At 39.3% G+C, this 20709-nt stretch overlaps 1 protein-coding gene and 1 long non-coding RNA gene across 2 annotated transcripts in view; one reads left to right on the forward strand and one right to left on the reverse strand.

Moving 5' to 3' along the window:
* VKORC1L1 (vitamin K epoxide reductase complex subunit 1 like 1) overlaps positions 1-20709 on the reverse strand; it is a 75250-nt gene that overhangs the window by 17078 nt on the left and 37463 nt on the right. The window lies entirely within an intron of this gene.
* On the forward strand, positions 710-5123 carry LOC146404432 (uncharacterized). The gene is made up of 3 exons (XR_014840382.1): positions 710-1904; positions 1948-3844; positions 4137-5123. It is a non-coding gene; the product is annotated as an uncharacterized LOC146404432 (long non-coding RNA).

Consider the following 20709-nt stretch of genomic DNA (forward strand, 5'->3'; position numbering starts at 1 on the left):
GGAATCTTAACAACCCCCCCCAAAAACCCCAAACTCATAGAAAAAGAGATCAAATCTGTAGTTACTAGAGGTGAGATGGGGTGGAGAGGTGCCAGAATGGGAGGAGGTGGGATTGGAGGAAGGTACAAACTTCCAGCCATAAGTTAAATAAGTACTAGGGATGTAATATACAACAGGACGACTGTAGTTAACACTGCTGCATGATACATAAGAAAATCAAAAGAGTAAATACTGACTTCTCATCACAAAAGGAACATTTTGTTTCTTTTTCTTGTATTCATATGAGATGGATACTAACTAAATTTACTACAGTAACCATTTTACAATATACATGTCAAACCATTATTTGAGGTTGCACACCTTAATTAAAATTAGTGACATATGTCCGCTATATTTCAATAAAGTTGGAAAAAAATTTAAAGTTCTTAAATGTTTAATTTTGTAACATAAATTTCACCTCAATTTATAAAAAAAGATTTGTGTAGTGGGATGAAAGATAATTTTTATTTTTATTATTAAACTTTTATGTATTTTCATAATTTTCTACAACAAACATGTAAACTAAGTAATCAGAAAAAGGATAAATGATTTTTTAAAATACCGAAACGTTAAAATATCAACTGTTTCTGAATGGTGGGAAAGAATTTAATAAAGGTACCATTCCTAACTTCTACTTTGTTGTATTTTGTAAATTTTCTTTAAGGACAAATTTTTTTATTTTTTATTTTGTTTTATTTTATTTTTTTGCTTTTTAGGGCCGAGCATGCAGCATAGGTAAATTCCCAGGCTAGAGGTCGAACTGGAGCTGCAGCTGCCGGCCTACACCACAGCCACAGCAATGCTGGATCTGAGCCATGTCTGCAACCTACCCCACAGTACCTGGCAACTCCAGATCCTTAACCCACTGGATGAGGCCAGGGATCAAACCCACATCCTCATGGATACTAGTGGGTTCAATATCACTGAGCCACAAAGGGAACTCCTAAAATTTAAATAAATATAAAAATAAAAAGAGTTATTTTAAGTCTAACACCCTGATTACCATCACCTAGGTCAAGAAATGGAACTTTGAAGACACCCCGCCCCCAGCCATGTGCCCCAACCTAATCAAACACTCCTTCTCTCCCAAAGCAGTAACTATCCCAACTTTTATCCTTCAGTTTCTATATGGATTCATCACAAGTGAGTATTCCTAGTTAATAGAGTTTAATCTTGCCCCCACTCTCATCTTCTTTTATTTGATATATGAAGTCACTTCTGAGCTATAAATTCCTAACCCCAGTATTTTTAAGGCTCAATTCCAGGAAAAACATTTTTCTAGGAATACGTTACATCAGAAATGTTTATAGTAAACTATGATTATTTCCTTTTGAGCACAAATTGCTTTTCTTGGAGTTAATATATTCATATTTTGTTGTTACATTTTATATGCCACTATCTTTTCTGAGCAAATATTTTCAACAAGATCACCCACATCAAGAAATCTGTGAACTGCATTCTTCCTTGGAGCCTTCCCTGGAACCCTTGACCTTCCTCAATCACTCTGGAGGCCCTGAATTGGCTGGCTGCTCTCTGGGCTTGCTGCACAGCTGTCATGCTAAGACTTCCAGTCTCTTCCCTTTTCTGAAGCTTCCTTTTCTTAGACATGGCATGCTCCTTTCCCCCTTGGTTTAATCACTTGTTTTGGTAAAACATAACAGCTTCCTGGAGAAAACAGAGAGGTAAAATTTCTAAGAGGTTCAAAGTCTAAAAATATCTTTCTTCTACCATCACATTGGATTGACAGTTTGGGTAGATAATTATAAATTAAAAATAATTTTCCCTCAGAAATTTTTTTTTTAAATCTTTTCAGGGCTGCACCCATGGCATATAGAGGTTCCCAGGCTAGGGGTCCAATCGGAGCTGTAGCCACCGGCCTACGCCACAGCCACAGCAATGCCAGATCAGAGCTGTGTCTGTGACCTACACCACAACTCACTGCAACGCCAGATCCTTAACCCACTGAGCGAGGCCAGGGATCAAACCTGCATCCACATGTATGCTAGTCAGATTTGTTTCTGCTGAGCCACAACGGGAACTCCAGAATTTTCTTTTTAATAGCTGCCATGGCATATGGAAGTTCCCGGGCCAAGGACCGCATTCACAGCCATAATGTACATATTTTTTTATGCCAATTCCAGTGCTGGACAGAATAGATTATGTTCACCACAGCCTATCTCTCTCTCACTGATTACAACTAAAAATTAGAAAGAATATAAAACCAACTGCCTGAGGATTCTAAATAGTAAAAATAGCAAGCAGATGGGGAAAAAGTTAAAACTTGAACAACCAGTACAGTGGAGTTTTCTGGGTTTTTTCTCTCTTTTATCTTCTGCCTTTGAACCAAGAGTTGCTCAAGTTGCAGAATTGCCCAAGAGCAGTAAACAGCAAAAAAAAAAAAAAAAAACCACGGCACTGTATCTGGCCAGAAGATGAGGAAAAGGGACCCTTCTGAGTAGAATGGAGGAGGGGGAAAAGCACAGTTTGTTTTCAGATTTATTCTTTCTCTCTTGGCTTTGCTTAAAGGTGAAACAGCATCTCAGGGATGGCAGTCCAGGTACCTTAAATTCTGAGAGAAAACTTGTCTCTGCATAGAAGAAATGAGAAAAGGGTCGTAAGTGCATAAGGGGAACCCTAGCGTTCTTTTCCTCTTTTCTCTCACTGCTGTATCCTGAGGGTGAACTCTGTCAGGTGGAACTGGGTGACAGTAAGGGAAGCTAAAATGCTCTCTGAGTAACCTGTCTTTCTAGCTAGAGGAACTGGGAAAGAGGCCACTAGAAACCAGAAATTGGGAAGAAAATCCCAGCAGGGAGCAAGCCAAAGAAAGGTTCTCCTAATTCTCTGTAGCAACTAACACAAGTCCCAGCCTCACTCCTGAGCTGCACATGCATGGAACAGCAAAGAAGCACAGCAAAGCTTTTGAAAACTAAACAATATAAACCACTCCTCAAGTAGCAGACTGACTACTGAGTGAGACATGTGGGGGCAAAGGCTTTGCAAATGGCAGTAACATTGAAACCATCACCCACAGAGGAGACAGAATTTGTAGTCTTAATCTCACTGGGTTGATTGCCTATTAAAGCAAAAATCACCATTCTCAAAAGATTTTTATCCTGCTGTATAGCACTGGGAACTGTGATCATGATGGAGCATGATAATGTGAAAAAAAGAACGTATATATGTATGTATGTGGGTCACCTTGCTGTACAGTAGAAAATTGACAGAACACTGTAAACTAACTATAATGGAAAAAAATAAAAATCATTAAAATAAAATAAAATAAAAGATTTTAATAGAACTCACAGAAAAGTTTAATAGAACTTTTAGAATAGAGTCTGAAAACAAAATATTTGAAATATAATGAGGTGAAGATACGTTCCCAAATTACACGACAATGAATCAAAAAAAAAAAAAAAATAGTAACCAATTCTCGGAGAAAAAAAGATGTCAATCCTAAAATGACATAGATATTGGACTTTCAGAATAACATTTGAATTAGTTATATCTATGTTCCTCAAGGTGAAGGTAGTGAAAAATGACTGGAAGGAAAGACGGAGGTTCTCAGAAGAGAAAGAGTAACTATAAAGCAGGAATCAAACAGAAATTATATAACTAAACAATGCAACATATGATATAAACTGAAAATCCACTAGGTGAAGTCAAAGGCAGAGTGAAGATGACAAACGAGAAGATTCAGTGAGCCAAAAGGCTGATTAATAGAAATTATCCAACCCGAAGAACATTTAATGTCATTGGATTCCCAGAAGGGGACAGAAAGACTGAGGCAAAAACTTTTTAAGAATTAGTGGCTTGGAGTTCCCGTCGTGGCGCAGTGGTTAACGAATCCGACTAGGAACCATGAGGTTGTGGGTTCGGTCCCTGCCCTTGCTCAGTGGGTTAACGATCCGGCGTTGCCGTGAGCTGTGGTGTAGGTTGCAGACGCGGCTCGGATCCCGCGTTGCTGTGGCTCTGGTGTAGGCCGGTGGCTACAGCTCCGATTGGACCCCTAGCCTGGGAATCTCCATATGCCGCAGGAGCGGCCCAAGAAATAGCAAAAAGACAAAAAAAAAAAAAAAAAAAAAAAAAAAAAGAATTAGTGGCTTAAAACTGCTCAAATTTAGCCCAAAACAAACATTTATAGATTTTTTTTTTAAAAAACTCAGTGAACCTGAAAGAGTTGATAAACTCAAAGAACACTATACCCAGGTACATCATAAGCTGCTAGAAACCAAAACAGGGAAAAAAAACCTCTTGAAAGCATCATGAGAAAAACAACACATTATCTATAACGGAACAATAATTCATATGACTACTGATTTCTCATAAACCACCACTGGAGGCCAGAAGACACTGAAACAACCTCTTTGAAATGCTGGGGCGGGGGGGAGAACTGTCCACTGAAAATTCTGTATCCAGCTAGAGTATCTTGCAGAGATCAAGGATAACTAAAGACATTTTCAGAAGAAGGAAAACTAAAAGAACTTATTACCAGCAGACTTGCACTAAGAGAAATGCTGAAGGAAGTTCTTTACACGGAAGGGAAAATGATAATGGATAGAAATATGGAACTTCAGAAAGGAAGAGCAACAGAAATGATAAATATCTGGATAGTTATAATAGACTGTTTTTCTCCTTGAGTCCTTTAAAATATGTAAAACTGTTGAAAGCAAATGCAATAACATTATTGAGATTTCAAGGTATAGAGCTATAATACCCATGGCAATCATATAAGGGGGGAAGATAAATACACTTTCATAGTTGTAAGATTTCTACATTTTTTTTTTAGCTGTTAAATACTCAATATAATATAAAAGGTTATGTGTGTATATTGTATTCTCTAGAACAACCACTAAAAAGAAGTTCAAAGAGATATGAACAAAAAGTCTAGATAAACTTAAATGAAATACAAAAAAATTTCAAATATCCAAAAGGTATGAAATAGGGAATAAACAAAAAAGGAGAGGGTACAAACAAAATAAAAGAAAAAAAAAAAAAAAAAGAAAGTAAAAGCAGATCTAAATCTAAAACAAATCAATAATTAAAAGGAAGTGTCTAAACACATCCATTAAAAGATAGATTATGGGAGTTCCCATCATGGCTCAGAGGGAAACAAATCTCACTAGTAACCATGAGGACACAGGTTTGATCCCTGGCCTTGCTCGGTGGGTTAAGGATCTGGCATGTGGCTGTGGGGTAGGCCAGTGGTTACAGCTCCGATTTGACTCCTAGCCTGGGAAACTCCATATGCTGTGGGTGCAGTCCTAAAAAGACCAAAAAAAAAAAAAAGGTGAAAAGAAAAAAAAAAGACAGATTATGTTGTATACCTAAAACTAATGTCAATTATAGCTCAAAAAAAATTATTCATCTCCCCCAACAAAAACAATGAAAGACAGATCTTGCCAAAGTGAGCTTAAAAACAACAAAAAAAAAGGACTAAACATGTGCTGCTTACCAGAAAGCTACTTCAAATATAATAACATAGGTTAAAACTAAAAAGATGAAAAAAAAAAAAAAACCACATCAAAAGAAAGTTAGGAGTTCTCTTATGGCACAACGGGTTAAGAATCCAATCTTGTCACTGGAGCAGCCCAGGTCACTGCTGTGGCTCAGGTTCAACCCCAGGCCCAGGAGCTTCCATATGCCACAGGTATGGCCCAAAAAAAAAAAAAAGTTAGAAAATGGTTAAAATGGCAAAATTTACGTTATGTATATTTTACCATGAGGGGGGAAAAAAAAACTAGACTGGCTATATTACCTCAAGAAAAAGTAATCTTCACAAAAAGGGAATTTATCAAGGAATAAAAAGCAACATTGCCCCAGGATAAAAGGGTCAATTAACTAAGACAAATCAATCCTAAATGTGTATGCATCTAACAAGAGGACTCCAAAATCAATGAAGCAAACCTGACCCCCTTGCTGTACAGTGGGGAAAAATAAATAAATAAATAAAAATCAATGAAGCAGATGGTGATAGAACTGAAAAGATAAATAAAAGGACCATGATTATACTTAGAGATTTCAACAAATCTCTCAAAAATTAATAGAACAAATAGAAAATCAGAAAGGATACTGAAGATCTGAATGGAACAATCAACAAACTTGATCTGACATTTGTAGAACAATCCATTCAACAGCAGAATACACATTAACCAAGATAAACCACACTGTAAACAAAATATAAACAAATATATTGTAAGCGAACCTTAACGAATTAAAAATAACTGAAATCATACAAAATATACCCTCTAACCATAATGAGAATTAAACTAGAAACCAGTAATAGAAAGTTATCTGGGAGTTCCCATCGTGGCGCAGTGGTTAACGAATCCGACTAGGAACCATGAGGTTGCGGGTTCGGTCCCTACCCTTGCTCAGTGGGTTAACGATCCGGCGTTGCCGTGAGCTGTGGTGTAGGTTGCAGACGCGGCTCGGATCCCGCGTTGCTGTGGCTCTGGCCTAGGCCGGTAGCTACAGCTCCGATTTGACCCCTAGCCTGGGAACCTCCATATGCCACGTGAGCGGCCCAAGAAAGAGCAAAAAGACAAAAAAAAAAGAAAAGAGAGAAGAAAGATATCTGAAAAATGCCCCCAACTATTTGGAAATTAAATAGCATACTTCTAAAAAAAAAAAATCCACAGGTCAAAGATACAGTCTCAAGGAAGTCAGAATTTATTTTATACTGAACAAAAATATAACACATTGGGAGTTCCCATAGTGGCTCAGCAGTAAAAAAACCCAACTAGGATCCATGAGGACGTGGGTTCAATCCCTGGCCTCGCTTAGTGGATTACAGATATGGCAGGTGCCGAGCGCTATTGTGTAGGCCAGCAGCTACAGCTCCAATTCAACCCCTAGCCTGGGAACTTCCACATGCTGTGGATGCGGCCCTTAAACAAACAAACAAAAAAAAAAACACATTGACTCACAGACTTTAAAAACGAACTTAGTTACCAAAGGGGACAGATGGAGGGGGAGGGATGGACTGGGAGTTTGTTACTGGCACATGCACACTGAGGTATGGGAATGAATGGCCAACAGGGACCTGCCGTATAGTACAGGGAACTCTACTCAATATTCTGTGATAATCTATATGGGAAAAGAATTTGAAAATGAATGGTTGTGTATATTTATAACAGAATCACTTTGTTGTACAGCAGAAATTATCGCCAACACTGTAAATCAACTATACTTCAATAAAACTTTTAAAAATGGTAAAAAAAAAAAATAACATATCAAAAGTGATGGTATGCAGCTAAAGTAGTGCTTACAGGGAAATTTACAGGATTAAAAGTAAGGAGGAGAAAACCTAAGATTAGAGCAGAAATCCATGAAATTAAAAACAGAAAAAAAATATAGAAAGCTAATAAAATACAAAGCTAGTATTCTGAAATTGATAAATCTTTAGCTACACTTGACAAAGACAAAACATGATACAGAAAAGATACAAAGTATCAATATCAGAAGTAAAAGAGGGTTTATCAGTACAGACAGATACACACATTAAAAGGATAACAAGGGAAGACTACAAACAACTCTAGGCCCATAACATTGACCATTTAGAGGAAATGGATCAATATTTTGAAATTCACAAATACTAGTACCCACTGAAGAAAAACAGAAACTCTAAATAGTCCCATTACCAGTTTAGGAACCCCCCCCCCTTTTTTTTATGGTCACATCTGCAGCATATGGAAGTTCCTGCCAGGGACTGAATCCAAGCCGCACCTGTGACTTTGCTGCTGCGGCAACATTGGTTCCTTTAACCCACTGCATTGGGCTGGGAATAGAATCAGTGCCTCTGCAGCTACCTGAGCTGCTGCAGTCAGATTCTTATAGTAGGAACTCCCTAGGACCTTTCAAGAAAACAAAACCTCCAAGTCTAGATGGCTGCACTGGGAAATTCCTATATGTATATACCATATATATATGTAAAATAATACCAATTCTATATCTCTTCTAGAAAACAGAAGAGGATGGAACATTCTCAACTCAATTTATGAAGCCAGCATTACCCTGACATCAAAACCAGACAAAAACAGTACAAGAAAAAAAAAAAACTATAGACTAATATTGCTTATGAAAACACAAAAATCCTCAACAAAATACTATAAATGAAATCCAGCAACATACACAAAGCATAATACATTGTGACCAAGTGGGATTAAATGTGAGAATGCAAAGCTGGTTCAACATTCAAAATTCTATCACTGTGATTCATCATATTAACAGACTAAAGAAGAAAAACTGAAAAACCACACAATGATCTCTAGATGCAGATAATGCATTTGACAAAACACAACATCCATTCATGGTTTTAAAAATGCCCAACAAACTAGGAAGAGGGGGGATTTTCTTTGTCTTTCCTTTTCCTTTTTTTTGTTTTTTTTTTTTTGTTTTTTAGGGCTCCACCCACAGCATATGGAGGTTCCCAGGCTAGGGGTGGAATCAGAGCTGTATGCAGCTGCTGGCCACAGCCACAGCCATGCAGGCTTTGAGCCACGTCTGCAACCGATACTGAAGCTCATGGCAACACCAGATCCCTGACCCACTGATTGAGGCCAAAGATAGAACCCGCAACTCCACGGTTACTAGTCAGATTCATTTCCGCTGTGCCACATGGGGAACTCCGAGAAGGGATTTTCTCTGACCTGCTAACAGTCATCTACAAAAAAACCTATAGCTAACATCACATTCAATGTGGAAAGATTAAGTTTTTTCCCCTAAAATCAGAAAAAAAATTTTTAAATGTCTGCTCTCAACACTTTTATTCAACACTGTACTGTAAGTCCTCAGGTGTACGATTAGAGAAGAAAATAAGAGCATACTTATTAGGAAGGAAGAAATAAAACTATTTGTAGGAGTTCCAACTGTGGCTCAGAGGGCTAAGAACCCGACATAGTGAGGATGCGGGTTTGATCCCTGGTGCTTGCTCAGAGGGTTAAGTATCCAGTGTTGCTGCAAGTTGCAGCATAGGTTGCAAATGCAGCTCGGATCCAGTGTTGCTGTGGCGGTGGCACAGGCCTGCAGCTGCAGCTCCAATTTGATCCCTAGCCTGGGAATTTCCATATGCCGTGGGTGGAGCCCTAAAAAGAGGGGAAAAAACCAACTCTATTTGCAGACCATATGTTTGTCCTCATAGAATATCATAAGTAAGAAATGAACATATGAACAGAAAATAGCCAGACCACAACCAAAAAGAGAACCCTGACCCACAACCTCTGCAGCAAACCAGTCCAGGAAGCCAAACTACAACTTCTGTAGCAATAGATTCCAAACAGCCAGGACCTGATCAATAACTGCCAGCCTCCCTAGTTTTTGCCCCCACTTTCCAGAAAGCCAAATATGCTCCCTAACCAATCACACAGGATGCCCTACTTCTAGTTAGGCCTCCTTCCAGCTTCCCCATGCCAACAAGTTCCAATTAAGACAACCTGAAGCTTTCCCTTTTTTCCAATATAAAGCTTTATACTCTCCTTTTAGATTTCCTTTTGAGTTTGTGCCAAATGCAAGTGATGGTGGCTGACGCCTGACTTGTTCTTATTTGGACAGTCTTCATTTATTTCTATACAAGGCAAAAAAAATCCTAGAATTAAAAGGTGAATGAGTTTATAAGGTTATATAACACAAGATCAATATACAAAAATCAACTGTATTTCTATATACCAGAAATAATTACTGGAAATAAAACATTTAAAATTATTATTTACAATAGTACATACACACAAATAAAGTGCATAGATACAAATCTAACAAAGTATGTGTGGTATCTGTATGGTGAAAATTACAAAATGGTGATGAAAAAAAAAAATCAAAGAAGACCTACATAGATGGAGAAAGATTGGAAGACTCAATATGGTTAGGATACTAATTTTCCTCAGACTGCAACACAGATTCAATGCAATTCTTTGCAACGCAGGATCTGAGCCGCGTCTGCAACCTACACCACAGCTCACGGCAAGGCCAGATCGTTAACCCACTGAGCAAGGGCAGGGATCGAACCTGCAACCTCATGGTTCCTAGTCAGATTCGTTAACCACTGCGCCACGACGGGAACTCCTCAATGCAATTCTAATCAAAATACCAGAGGGATTTTTTTGTAGATAGTGACAAATATGTATATAAAAGGTAAAAGGACTAGAGAAGCCAAAACATTTTGGAAAAAGAATACATCTGGAGAACATACACTAATTTCAAGATAGTCTAAAGCTACACTAATCAAGACCGTGTGCTTCTGGAAAAAGGACAGGCTCAGAGATCACAGAACAGAATACAGAGCTCAGAAAGAGAGAGACGTGAGAGTTCTCTTGTGGCATTGTCACTGCAGTGGTTTGAGTCGCTGCTGTGGCACAGGTTTGAATTTCCACATGCTGTGAGCAAGGCCAGGGAAAAAAAAAAAAGATACAAAAGGTGGTTTGTTTTGTTTTCTTTTTCTTTTTTTGCCGCCCCGCAGCATAGGGAGTTCCCAGGCCAGGGATCAAATCCAAGCCACAACTGCGACCTACACTGCAGCTGCAGCCACACCAAATCCTTTAACCCACTGAGCCAGGCTGGGGATCAAACCTGTGTCCTGGCACCGCAAAAAGGCTGCCAATCCTGCTGCACAACAGGGGGAACTCCACAAATGGTATTTTTAACAAAAATGCAAAGACAACTTAATGAGAAAGAACTGTTTTCAACAAGTGGTGCTGGAATAATTATATAGGCATACACCAAAAAAAAAAAAAAAAAAAAAAAAAAAGAGAGAAAGAAAGAAAGAAAAAAAGAAGAACTTTGACCCCATACCTCAGACCTCAAACATGATTCACGATAGAGAAGATTAGAAAGTGGACTTCATCAAAACTTCAAACATTTGCTTTGGGAAAGGCACTGTTAAGAAAATGAAAAGATAACCCAGAGACTGAAAGAAAATATCTGGAAATTACATTTCGGACAAAGGACTTTTAACAGGATATATAAAGATCTCTAAAAACTCAGCCATAAAAAAGCCAAACAACTCAGGTGGGAAAAAAACCAAAAAATTTAAATAAGCACATCACCAAATATATAGAGATGGCACCTAAGTACATATAAAGATGCTCAACATCTTCAGTCATTAAGAAGAATGCGAATTAAAATTCCAATGAGATACCACTACACACCTACCAGAATGGTTAATAGACATAATACAACAAAACAAACACACACACACCTAAGTGTTGGTAAGGATGCAAAGCAACTGAAACTCTTATACAATGTTAGTGGTCATGCACAATGGTATTTGATCTGGAAAACAAATTGGCACTTTCTTACAAAGTTAAACATACACTCATCATACGACCCAGCACTCCCACTGGTTGTTTCCCGCAGAGAAATGAAAACCTACACTTACACAAAAATCTGTTAGCAAGAGTTTATAGTAACTTTATCTTAAATTGCCAAAAATTGGAAACAACGCAATTGTTCAATAGGTAAATGGATGGACAAACTAGTATACATCACGAGATACCACTGAGTCATAAAATGAAAGGACCATGAATACGTGCATCTATATGGATCAATGGCAAATACATTACGGTAAGTTAACAAAGCCAGACTCAAAGGCTAGATACTGTAAAATTCCACTCAAATGATATTTTGGAAAAGGCAAAACTTATTAGGGCAGAGAATAGATCAATGCTTGCCAGGGGTTAGGGATGGAGGAGAGCTGACTGCACAGGGTAACTGTTCTGATGTAGATGGTACTGGTGGCTACCTGACTGCATCTGTCCAAACTCCACAAACTGGAAATCAAGCAGTGGACCTCACTTTGTGTGAAAGCAGAATGGAATTTCTATTACTGGGTATGGTTTTGTCAATGTTAGATGTTACTATAGGTGGATTCTTATTTTAAGAGCTAATTATACCATTAAAGGCTCCTGAATGTCAGTATCTGTATGTACATATATTTTATATATAAGTATACACAATATATATACTATAATATATATGACTATACTTAATATATTTAAGTATTTTGTGTGTATCTAAGTACGTGTGTGTGTGTGTGTGTGTGTGTATATATATATATACATATATCTTTCTTTTTTAGAAAAAACTATTTCTCTAGGAATAAAAAAACTCTACCAGTCTCCTACTGCTAGGGGAAAGGATATGGCCAGAGATGCCTGGCTGCTAGTATTCTTAGAGCTGTTTCTTTCCCATTCTTTTTGTCCTTGTGGTTTTATAAAATTTCTTTTATTGCTTTACTCTAATTTCCTTGGATTTCCTGAGGGTGTAAAGATAAACATATGTATAAAATCCATTATGTTTATCTGGAAACCTAAAATTCACTTATTCAAATTTTGTCAAATACATATACACCAAGCAGTAAGTATCTGAAGCAGTAGGGGCTGTGAAGGTGGACATACAAAGGCATGAAGCACAGTCCATACCCTCAAGAAGCTTAGTCTTAAAGAATAGAGAGAAAATGACATCCAGACACACAATGCAGACTAATAAACAGTGTAAATAGTATCTGTGTACCTTAGTGAAGAAGGCTTAATTCTGCCTGAGAGGGCTAACAAGGAAATGTGTTATTGGTATAGAGATTGATCCAAGAAGGAGACCAATTAGCAAACTAACAGTTTAGGGGAAATATGAAAGTCTGAACCAGGTCTAAGAGCACAAAAGATGGAATCAAAAGATAGGAAGTAAAATTAAGAGGATGTGATAACGTACTGAATTGTGAGGAAGGACGACGGATTCCCAAGTTCCCAGGATGACTGGGGAGACGGTGAGGCCATTCAGGAGACAAACACAGGAGGAAGAACAATGGATGATGGAGTTTAGTTCTGGTATTTGGAGTTTTCTCACATCTCTGAGCCACACAGATAATTACGTTGTTCAATTAAGTAGCCAAGAATAAAAATCTGAAGGATTATAAGTGGGTCTAAAATGTGCATTTAGGTAATTCCCGTTGGGTGCAGTGGAAACAAATCCGACCGGTAACCATGAGGATGTCGAGTTTGATCCCTGGCCTTGCTCAGTGAGTTGACGACCTGGCATTGTCGTGAGCTGTGGTGTAGGCAGATGCGGCTTGGATCCCGTGTTGCTGTGGATGTAGCATAGACTGGTAGCTGTAGCTCTGATTCGACCCTTAGCCTGGGAACTTCCATATGCCACAGGTACAGTCCTAAAAAGCAGGGGAAAAACAAATAAACAAACAAACAAAAAATGTGGATCTAGAAATGTGGTTCTAAAAATACAGCCACAAATAAGGTAGCTCAGGAAAAGTATTCAGAAAAAAAGATTGTAAGGAAGGAATCCGTGAGGATGACTGAAAATAGGCGAGAGTGGCCGGAAAACCAGGAAAGTATAGTCAGAGAGCTAGCATAAGAGAGATTTTAAAAAATACAATATTCAATATCAAATCCTGAGGAAAAGATTAGTAAAATACTGGGTAGAAACTACTTCCTAAATTTGGCAATTAAAGCTAGTGATTAACTATGACTTAAAAGAATGGGTGGACATAGCTGTCAATCACCGCCCAGCAAATTCATATAAATAATACAACTAGGCAGTTGAACATTTGTCTGTTACCACGTTTGCAAAAATTGTTAGATAGAATGTCACAAAATTTTGAAGACCACATGGCACACAAAAATTTTACTATGAAGTATACTGTCAAAGTCTGACAGTAATTCCAGTGAAAAATATCCTTGGAGGTTTTATTTGACCAGAGGTTGGTAAACTACAACCCAGGGACCAAATTCAGCCCACCGCCCATTTTTGTAAATAAAGCTTAATTAGGAGTTCCCGTCGTGGCGCAGTGGTTAACGAATCTGACTAGGAACCATGAGGTTGCGGGTTCAATCCCTGGCCTTGCTCAGTGGGTTAAGGATCTGGCGTTGCCATGAGCTGTGGTGTAGGTCGCAGACACAGCTCGGATCCCGCGTTGCTGTGGCTCTGGCGTGGTGGCTACAGCTCCGATTCGACCCCTAGCCTGGGAATCTCCATATGCCATGGGAGCAGCCCTAGAAAAGGCAAAAAGACAAAAATAATAATAATAAAAATAAAATAAAATAAAGCTTAATTAGAATACAACCACTCTCAGGAGTTCCTGTCGTGGCTCAGGAGAAACGAATCTGCCTAGCATCCACGAGGACACAGGTTCGATCCCTGGCTTTGCTCAGTGGGTTAAGGATCTGGCATCACTATGAGCTATGATGAAGCTGGCAGACGCAGCTCGGATCTGGCAGCTACAGCTCTGATTCGACTCCTAGTCTGGGAACCTCCATATGCCGAGGGTATGGCCCTAAAACAAAAACAAGAACAAAAGCAAAAAAAGAACACAACCACTATCATTTGTATTCTCTCTGCTTTCACACCCTAATAGTACATAGTCAAATTAACTGGGACAGGGCTCATGTAGTCCACAAAACCTAAGATATTTGCTATCTGGACCTTTAAAGAAAAAGTCAATTGGCAATTTGTTTATTTGACCAGAATAATGACACTATTGATAAAGACTATGCATTATAAAATGTAAAGATAGGAGTTCCCATCGTGGCGCAGTGGTTAACGAATCTGACTAGGAACCATGAGGTTGCAAGTTCGATCCCTGGCCTTGCTCAGTGGGTTATGGATCCGGTGTTGCCGTGAGCTGGGGTGTAGGTCGCAGACACGCTTGGATCCTGCATTGCTGTGGCTCTGGCATAGGCCGGCGGCTACAGCTCCAATTAGACCCCATAGCCTGGGAACCTCCATATGCCGCAGGAGCGGCCCAAGAAGAGGCAAAAGACAAAAAAAAAAAGTAAAGATAGACTGTCCAGATTAACACTGGGTAAAAAGTAACCAAAAATAAGAAAGAGAAAGAAAGAAAGAAAGAAAGAAAGGAAGGAAGGAAGGAAGGAAGGAAGGAAGGAAGGAGGGAAGGAAGGAAGGAAGGAAGGAAGGAAGGAAGGAAGGAAGGAGGGAAGGAGGGAAGGAAGGAAGGAAGGAAGGTAGGTAGGTAGGTAGGTAGGTGAGGCCACCAGAGGTCTCACAAATTGATATTTACCTTGGTACATTGGTCACGGTCCATGGTCTAGCTTTGGGTTTTAAAATCTCAAAACCTTAAAAAGCTTTGAGAAGCTACTATTTCCTGCCTCAGTAAGATACGTCTGAAGATATCAGAGCGTTAAGTCTCTAAGGGGCAGCTGCCTCGGCTAAGTCACCCTCTCCATTAAGTTCATAAAAACGAATACCTTCAGGCTCTAGGAAGGCCCCATTTCACTTCCCCATACCTGAAGGGGACGCTTTCATAATCAGGAGAGAAAATCTCATAGCCCATCTTAACCTCAGAAACTATCAAGACTCTTATCATTACACCTCACATCATCATCCCTTTGACCTGTCACTGACAGAAGGTCAAACTGCCTAAACCATCCATCATCACATGAATCTCACACTGCTCTGCACCTCTCATTAAAATACAGCATCTCAGGAGTTCCAACCGTGGTGCAGCGGAAACGAATCCGACCAGGAACCATGAGGTTGCGGGCTTGATCCCTGTCCCCACTCAGTGGGTTAAGGATCTTGGCAAACTCTAACATCTCATTATTTTCTTCTACTTTCCAAACCTCTCAGTTGTATCTTCTGAAATCCTGTCCATTGATCCTTAAGCTCTTAATTTTTAAAAAATCCTCTTTGCCTTTTTCAGCTCTTCTTTGACAACATGAATTCCCTTACACGCCATTCAAATGCTGACACATTTTGGTCTCATAGGCATCTGTCAAGAGCCAGGAAGGAAAATGTGCTCCTTCCTTCTAATTCTTGCCTTCAAGGCTTTGCTTCCCTTTCCCTCTCGCAAAAGCTCTCACTGCTGCCACCTACCAACCTCATCATCACACTGACAGTCACACTCTCAAGGAAGCTTTTAGCTCCTGGTTCGGTCTTTCTCTCCTGCCCAACTCCTATCATCTTTTTGAGAGACTTTTTACATCACAGAGATGAATCATCCAACCACATCAATTATCCCCTAAGTAACCCCAAGTTGATTATTCATTCTCATGATCAAACCTTCCACTTTGCCACCAGAATCAGAGGAGAAAATGGGATCGTTAGCAATATTTGAAGAAACAGATCATGGTTAAGAGCTTTCCAAAACTGGAGTACCCGTTGTGGCTCATCAGGTCAAGAACCCAACTGGTACCCATGAGGATGTGAGTTCAATCCCTATCCTCGAACAGCAGGTTAAGGATCCAGCACTGCCATAAGCTGCAGCATAGGTCACAGACGCAGCTTGGATCTGGGGTTGTGGCAGCAGTGGCGCAGGCTGCAGCTGCAGCTCTGATTTGACCCCTGGCCTGAGAACTTCCATATGCTGCAGGGGCCATAAAATTAAAAAAAAAAAAAAAAAAAAAAAAAAAGGCAGCCAGAGAGAGGAGAAAAAAAAGATACATTACTCTTAAATCAGCAACTATAAGACTGACAGCTAATATCAACAGAAAGGGAAGCCAAAAGACAAAGAACTGCCAACGTAAATTCTATACCAAATCTAAATATCATTTTAAAATGAAGGGAAAATACTTTCTCAGATGAATAAAAATTGAACATGATCACCAGAAGACTCACATCAAAAGGAGTTCCTCAGGCAAAAGAAATATGATCCCAGATAGAAGCACTGCAAAGTGGAAGAATGAAGACAGAAAAGGGAAATTTGAGGGGAGAATTAAATAAATACAAAACAGTATTAATATCTCGTGGGGTAACACATATGCAGACTTAAAATAAATGACAATAATAACACAAAAGGTAGGAATGTGGTAGATGAAGCAAACATATGCCAAGGTCCAAGCACTGACTGCACAGAAAAGTGATAAAACTATTAACCTATACTAGACTGCAATAATCCAAGAATGCATGGTATAATCCGCAGGGTAATGAGTGTATATGAATAAGTAAATGAATCAGATAACACAGTGGGGGGAAAAGGAATAATAAAAAATGTTTAATCCAAGAGAAGACAAGAAAGAAAAATAAACACAGAACACAGAGAAACAGAAATTGTTAGATGTTACTTTAAAAACCAAATACATCAGTAATTAAATTGACCATGTAAAATTCTGTTAAATTACCTACTCAGAATATCACCATCAACACTTGTGGGTTTTAGCTAACACCATTTAAAAGGAATTTATAGGAGTTCCCATTGTGGCGCAGTGGAAACGAATCCGACTAGGAACCATGAGGTTGTGGGTTCGATTCCTGACCTCGCTCAGTAGGTTGAGGATCCGGCGTTGCCGTGAGCTGTGGCATAGGCTGGCAGCTACAGTTCCGATTTGACCTCTAGCCTGGGAACCTCCATATACCATGAGAGCAACCCTTAAAAAAAATTAAAAAATAAAAAAATAAAATAAAAGGAATTTATAACCATAAATGCATTAGAGATCTAATTATCAATATCAAAACATTAGAAAAATAACAGCAAATTGAGCCTCCCCAAAGTGGAAGAAACTAATAAATGTAAGATAAGTAGTCAATGAAATAGGAAGCAATATAATGGCACAAAGATTTTTTTATTTTCTTTTTAAGGCTGTACCTGCAGCATATGGAAGTTCCCAGGTTAGGAGCTGAATCAGAGCTGCAGCTGCCGGCCTACACAACAGCCACGGCAATGTGGGACCCCAGCCACATCTTCGACTTATGCTGCAGCTTATAGCAATGCCGGATCCTTAACCCACTAAGAGAGGCCCAGGATCAAACCTGCATCCTCAAAGAGAAACACTGGGTTCTTAACCTGCTGAGCCACAACAAGAACTCCACAAACCAAAGATTAATAAAGCAATCAGTGCCTAGAAAGGCCCAACTTTAATTTTAAAAAGAGGAAAACAGTTTCAGAGATGAAAAAGGGCATGCCACTTACAGAAGAGACTTAATCTTTCAGATCCCAGCTTTTGAACTTGGCTGGGGAAGAGACGCCCCACCTTTCCTGGCAGCCTCCCAGGTTTTATACTTTCATACACCCAAGCTCCTTTCCTGGAAAGTTTCTACCTCAGATTCTTTACGTTCCTTTATGTGCTAATGACTGTGTTCCGGTACTAGTCTAGGCTCCATGCAAGGGATCACTCACTACTGACTACCCAAATCTAGCAGCGTACAGCACATATGCTTCTGAGCAGCACCCAACACCCATTTCCACAGATACTGAGTGCCCACCATGTGCTTGGGACTGTTTCGGGTGCTCAGAATACAAAAACATAATGGAACAGTTCTCCAAAGAAGACATACAGAGGGCCAAAAAACACATGAAAAGATGTTCAACATCACTCATTATTAGAGAAATGCTAATCAAAACCACGATGAGGTACCACCTTACACCAGCCAGAATGGCCATCATCTAAAAGTCTACAAACAATAAGTGCTGGAGAGGGTGTGGAGAAAAAGGAACCCTAGTACACTGTTGGTGGGATTGTAAACTGGTGCAACCACGGTGGAAAGCAGTATGGAGATTCCTCAGAAAACTCAAAATAGAACTACCATTTGATCCAGCAATCCCACCCCTGGCCATCTATCCAGAGAAAACCACAACTCGCAAAGACACATGGACTCTGATGTTCATTGCAGCACTTTTTGCAATAGCCAAGACATGGAAACAACCTAAATGCCCATCAACAGAGGAGTGGATCAAGAAGATGGAGGTACATCTATACAATGGAATATGACTCAGCCATTAAAAGGAATGAAATACTGGCATTTTTAGCAACATGGATGGACCTAGAAATTATCATGCTAAGTGAAGTCAGCCATACAATGAGACACCAACATCAAATGCTCTCACTGACATGGGGAATCTGAAAAAAGGACAGACTGAACTTACTTGCAGAACAGATACTGACTCACAGACTTTGAAAAACTTACGGTCTCCGGAGGAGATAGTTTGAGGGGTGGGGGGATGTGCTGGGGTGTGGGATGGAAATCCTATAAAATTGGATTGTGATGATCATTGCACAACCACAAATGTAATAAATTCATTGAGTAATAAAAAAATTTAAAAAAACAAAAGAAAGCAAGCTTTAAAAAATTTTAAAAAAAACTATAATGGACAAAATTCTATGCCCTCCGGGAGTTTACATTCTCATGGAAAGAGAGACAAGTAAATAAGTAAAATATATACCATGTCAGATGGGGATAAAGAGAAAGCAAAGAAAAGTGAGTACAGGCCTGAAAGAACTGCAACTTAAACTTGACATTTAAAATGTGAAGTCAAGGGGGTCAGGGAAGGCCTTCTTGAGGTGAAAAAGCAAACCATGCCCACCTGGCAGGTTTGAAGAACAGCCAGGAAGTATGGCTGGAACACAGTGAGCAAGAAAGATGGGGAGAGTAATAGGAGATAAAGTAAAAAACATCAGGGCAAAGGTCGCAGAAGACCATGTAGGGTGTTCAGGCCATTATTACGACTTTGACTTTACTCTGAATGAAACAGGGAGCTAATTTGTGAGTTTGGCCAGTGTTCATATTTTTAAAGGATTACTCTCACTGCTGTGCTGAAAACAGTCTATGAGGGAGAAAGGCAGGAATCTCAATTATGACATTACCGCAAAAATCTCAGAAAGAGCCTCTGGTGGCTTAGCCTGGTTAATGGCAGTGGAAATGATGGGGAGAAATGGTTAGACTCAAGATAAATTTTGAAGGTACAGCCACCAGGACTTGCTCACAGATTGGATGTACAGGGTTACACAAAGAAAATAGTCTAAGATGATACAGAGGTTTGACCTGAGCCTCTAAAAAGCTGGCTATTTTCTGAGATGTGAAAGAGAAAAGATCAGAGAGAGAATTCAGTTCTGGACACATCAAGTTTGAACTGCCTTTTATACAGCCAAGTGGAATGTCAGGTGGGCAATTGGGTTTAAGAGTTTGTAGTTTAAGCTGGAGATAGAATTTGGAAGTTGTCAGCGTATGGGTGGTATTTGAAGTCATGAGACTGAATGACATCACCAAGTAACTTTTGATATAAATCAATCAATTCATCAAAGACTAATAAACAGGAACATAAGCCATCAATGCTATCAAGGATGAAAAAGTGGTGGTTAAACTGGGGACCTGAGTTTTTCTTGGAATGAAACAATTACGCTATTTATTTATTTATTTATTTTTTTTCCTTTTAGGGCTGCACCCAAGGCATATGGAGGCTTCCAGGCTAGGGGCCTAATTGGAGCTAGAGTTGCCAGCCTATGCCAGACCCACAGCAACGACAGACGCAAGCTTCATCTGTGACCTACACCATAGCTCATGGCAACAGCGGATCCTTAACCCACTGAGTGAGGCCAGGGATTGAACCCACATCCTCATGGATACTAGTCAGGTTCTTGAGCCACTGAGCCACCACAGGAACTCCCTATTTTGATTTGATTTTAATTTTTTTCCTATTTTGATTTTAAAAGAAGAATCTTTGCCTTCTGATATCCTCAGATACCACCTACAAGAAAAAACTGCATAGCTAACATTAAGGCCAGGCAAGTTTCTTCTTATTTGTTCTCCAAAGTTGGTAGAGTTCCCCTAAACTGGCACCATGTTATCTGCACTCTCTATATACCTTGAAATGGAGGCCATACATGTCTTATCAAAAGCCTGGCTGAAAAAATCCTTTGTGGGGAATGTCTGAAGATCATCCCAACCATTCATCTATGGGTTTTAATTTGAAACCAATCCGGACCATCAAAAATCTATACT

This window comes from Sus scrofa, chromosome 3, assembly GCF_054392235.1.
Source record: "Sus scrofa isolate SSC_HxYL_T2T_F1_AM1 chromosome 3, Sscrofa_HxYL_maternal_Yorkshire_Landrace_v2.0, whole genome shotgun sequence".
NCBI classification, from domain to species: domain Eukaryota; kingdom Metazoa; phylum Chordata; class Mammalia; order Artiodactyla; family Suidae; genus Sus; species Sus scrofa.